This window comes from Arachis ipaensis, chromosome B9, assembly GCF_059453495.1.
Source record: "Arachis ipaensis isolate K30076 ecotype BB chromosome B9, ASM5945349v1, whole genome shotgun sequence".
NCBI lineage: Eukaryota > Viridiplantae > Streptophyta > Magnoliopsida > Fabales > Fabaceae > Arachis > Arachis ipaensis.
Genome location: NC_142444.1, coordinates 70795891 through 70800530, shown reverse-complemented (window position 1 = coordinate 70800530; position 4640 = coordinate 70795891). Strand labels below are relative to the sequence as shown.

Sequence of the window (4640 nt, the reverse complement as noted above, 5' to 3'; positions counted from 1 at the left end):
GTTGAACGCCAGAACCATGCCTGTTCTGGCGTTCAGCGCCCAGAAGATGCCCATTTTGGGCGTTCAGCGCCAGAACCATGCTCTATTCTGGCGCTGAACGCCAGACAGATGCTCCTCCAAGGTGTGATTTTTCTTCTGCTGTTTTTGATTCTGTTTTCAATTTTTATATTTATTTTGTGACTCCACATGATCATGAACCTACAAAGACATATAACTAAGAAAAATATAGTTAGATAAATAAAAATTGGGTTGCCTCCCAACAAGCGCTTCTTTAATGTCAGTAGCTTGACAGTGGGCTCTCATGGAGCCTTACAGATGTGCAGAGCTTTGTTGAGACTCTCCAACACCAAACTTAGAGTTTGGATATGGGAGTTCAACACCAAACTTAGAGTTTGGTTGTGGCCTCCCAACACCAAACTTAGAGTTTGACTGTGGGGGCTCTGGTTGACTCTGCTTTGAGAGAAGTTTTTTCTGCTTCCTCTCCATGGTTGCAGAGGGAGATGCTTGAGTTTTAAACACAAGGGAGTCCTCATTCCATTGAAGGACTAGTTCACCTCTGTCAACATCAATCACAGCTCTTGCTGTGGCCAGGAAAGGTCTTCCTAGGATGATGGATTCATCCTCTTCCTTTCCAGTATCCAGGACTATGAAATCAGCAGGGATGTAAAGGCCTTCAACCTTTACTAACACGTCCTCTACTTGTCCATAAGCCTGTTTTCTTGAACTGTCTGCCATCTCTAATGAGATTTTAGCAGCTTGCACCCCATAGATTCCCAGTTTCTCTATTACAGAGAGGGGCATGAGGTTTATTCCTGAACCAAGGTCACACAGAGCCTTAAAGATCATGATGCCTATGGTGCAAGGTATTATGAACTTTCCAGGATCCTGTCTCTTCTGAGGTAATGTCAGTTGATCCAGATCACTTAGTTCATTGATGAACAAGGGAGGTTCAACTTCCCAAGTATCAATGCCAAATAATTTGGCATTTAGCTTCATGATTGCACCAAGAAACTTGGCAGTTTGCTCTTCAGTAACATCCTCATTCTCTTCAGAAGAGGAATACTTATCAGAGCTCATGAAGGGTATAAGGAGGTTCAATGGAATCTCTATGGTCTCTAGATGAGCCTCAGAGTCCTTTGGTTCCTCAGAGGGAAGCTCCTTATTGATCACTGGACGTCCCAGAAGGTCTTCCTCCTTGGGATTCACGTCCTCCACTCCCCCTTGTAGGTTCGGCCATGGTGCTTATGTCAATGGCCTTGCACTCTCCTTTTGGGTTCTCTTCTGTATTGCTTGGGAGAGTACTGGGAGGGATTTCAGTGATCCTTTTACTCAGCTGGCCCACTTGTGCTTCCAAATTTCTAATGGAAGATCTTGTTTCATTCATGAAACTTACAGTGGCCTTAGACAGATCAAAGACTAAGTTTGCCAGATTAGAAGTATTTTGTTCAGAGTTCTCTGTCTGTTGCTGAGTGGATGATGGAAAAGGTTTGCTGTTGCTAAACCTGTTTCTTCCACCATTATTAAAGCCTTGTTGAGGCTTTTGATCCTTTCATGAGAAATTTGGATGATTTCTCTATGATGAGTTATAGGTGTTTCCATAAGGTTCACCTAAGTAATTCACCTCTGCTATTGCAGGGTTCTCAGGATCATAAGCTTCTTCTTCAGAAGATGCCTCTTGAGTACTGTTGGATGCACCTTGCATTCCATGCAGACTCTGAGAGATCATATTGACTTGCTGAGTCAATATTTTATTCTGAGCTAATATGGCATTCAGAGTATCAACTTCAAGAACTCCCTTCTTCATAGGCGTCCCATTATTCACAGGATTCCTTTCAGAAGTGTAAACTGGTTATTAGCAACCATGTCAATGAGTTCTTGAGCTTCTGCAGGTGTTTTCTTTAGGTGAATGGATCCACCTGCAGAAGTGTCCAGTGACATCTTTGATAGCTCAGATAAACCATCATAGAATATATCCAGGATGGTCCATTCTGAAAGCATGTCAGAAGGGCACTTTTTGGTCAACTGTTTGTATCTTTCCCAAGCTTCATAGAGGGATTCACCTTCTTTCTATCTGAAGGTTTGAACATCAGCTCTAAGCTTGCTCAGCTTTTGAGGAGGAAAGTACTTGGCTAAGAAAGCCGTGACCATCTTATCCCAAGAGTTCAGGCTGTCTTTGGGTTGAGAATCTAACCATAATCTAGCTCTGTCTCTTACAGCAAAAGGGAAAAGCATGAGCCTGTAGACTTCAGGATCTACTCCATTAGTCTTAATAGTATCACATATCTGCAAGAATTCAGTTAAGAACTGAAAAGGATCTTCAGATGAAAGTCCATGAAACTTGCAGTTCTGCTGCATCAGAGAAACTAATTGAGGTTTCAGCTCAAAGTTGTTTGCTCCAATGGCAGGAATGGAGATGCTTCTTCCATGTAAATTGGAATTAGGTGCAGTAAAGTCACCAAGCATCTTCCTTACATTAACTCTGGATTGTTGTAATTTAGCTTCTCTTAATTTTCTCTTCAGAGTCCTTTTAGGTTCTGGATCTGCTTCCACAAGAATGTTCTTATCCTTGCTCCTGCTCATATGACAAAGAAGAAGGCACAGAAAAATAATAATAATAATAGAGATCCTTTATACCACCGTATAGGGATCCCTGTGTGAGTAGAAGAAGAGGGGAAGACAAAGAATGTAATATAATGGAAGAAACACAACTGTGAGGAGGGTTGAGATGTGAGATGAGATGCTAGTAGATGAATAAATAAATAGAATAAGATGAGAGAGAGAAGGAATTTTCGAAAATAATTTTTTGAAAAAGAGTTAGTGATTTTTGAAAATAGTTTTTGAAAAATGTTAGTAATTTTCGAAAATTAAGATTTAAAAATTAAAATAATTAATAAATTAAAAAGAAATTTTGAAAAAGGGGGAAGATATTTTCGAAAATGAGAGAGAGAGGGTTAGTTAGGTAGTTTTGAAAAAGTTAAGAAACAAACAAAAAGTTAGTTAGTTAGTTGAAACAAATTTTGAAAACCAATTTTGAAAAGATAAGAAGTTAGGAAGTTAGAAAAGATATTTTGAAAATCAAATTTTTGAAAAAGATAGGATGAGAAGATATTTTTGAAAAGATATGATAGAAATTAGTTTTTGAAAAAGATTTGATTTTTAAAATCACAATTAATGACTTGATTCATAAGAAATCACAAGATATGATTTCTAGAACTTAAAGTTTGAATCTGTCTTAACAAGCAAGTAACAAACTTCAAATTTTTGAATCAAAACATTAATTGATTATGTTATTTTCGAAAATTTGATATAAAAATAAGAAAAAGATTTTTGAAAAATATTTTTGAAATTTTCGAAAATAACTAAGAATTTTGAAAAAGATTTGATTTTTGAAAAAGATTTTGAAAAAGATAAGATTTTCAAATTGAAAATTTGATTTGACTCATAAGAAACAACTTGATTTTAAAAATTTTTGAAAAGTCAACCCAAATTTTCGAATTTGATGAGAGAAAAAGGGAAAGATATTTTTTTGATTTTTGAATTTTTATGTTGCAAGAGAAAAACACTAAAATGATGCAATGCATGAAATTTTTAGATCAAAACAATGAATGCATGCAAGAATGATATGAATGTCAAGATGAACACCAAGAACACTTTGAATATCAAGATGAACATCATAGACACAATTTTGAAAAATTTTTAATGCAAAGAAAACATGCAAGACACCAAACTTAGAATTCTTTAATGCTTACGCACTAAGAATTCAAGAACAGAGGCGGAGCTACATACTGCGAAAGGGGGGCAACGGCCCCCCCTAATTTTAATTTTTTACATGTAAATTATATGTAAATTTCAGTTTAGCCCCCTCAAAAATTTATTTTAATATTATTTTATTGTGTAAATATTTTTAGCCCCCCTCTAATATTTCTTCTAGCTCCGCCCCTGTTCAAGAATGCATATGAAAAACACCAAACAACACAAAACAAAAAATCATCAAGATCAAACAAGAAGACTTACCAAGAACAACTTGAAGATCATGAAGAACACTATGAATGCATGAAATTTTCGAAAAATGCAAGATGCACATGCAAATGACACCAAACTTATGACATGACTCATGACTCAAACAAGAAACAGAAAAATATTTTTGATTTTTATGATTTTCTAATTTTTTTTTTTGGATTTTTTTTTCGAAAATTATATGAAAAAGAAAAAATAAGGATTCCAAAATTTTTAACATGAATTTCAGGAATCTTGCATTCTTAGTCTAAAGCTTCAGTCCAGGAATTAGACATGGCTCACTAGCCAGCCAAGCTTTCAATGAAAGCTCCGGTCCAAAACACTAGACATGGCCAATGGCCAGCCAAGCTTCAGCATGTAATTCAGACATGACACGCCTGACATACTCATTCCCAAAGGAATTAGACATGGCTTTACAGCCAGCCAGGCTTCAACATGCTTCATGAAACACTAGAATTCATTCTTAAAAATTTTGAATAAAATTTTTGAAAACAATTTTTTTATTTTTTTTTCGAAAACAAATGAGAAAATTTTAGAAATATTTTTGAAAAATTTTAGAAAATAAAATAAAAAGAAAATTACCTAATCTGAGCAACAAGATGAAACCGTTAGTTGTCCAAATT

General features: G+C 35.9%; 1 non-coding gene across 1 annotated transcript; it reads left to right on the top strand.

Moving 5' to 3' along the window:
• The first annotated feature begins 1992 nt into the window (after positions 1 to 1992).
• Positions 1993 to 2100, top strand: LOC148545002 (small nucleolar RNA R71). The gene has a single exon (XR_015901168.1). It is a non-coding gene; the product is annotated as a small nucleolar RNA R71 (small nucleolar RNA).
• The last annotated feature ends 2540 nt before the right edge of the window (positions 2101 to 4640 follow it).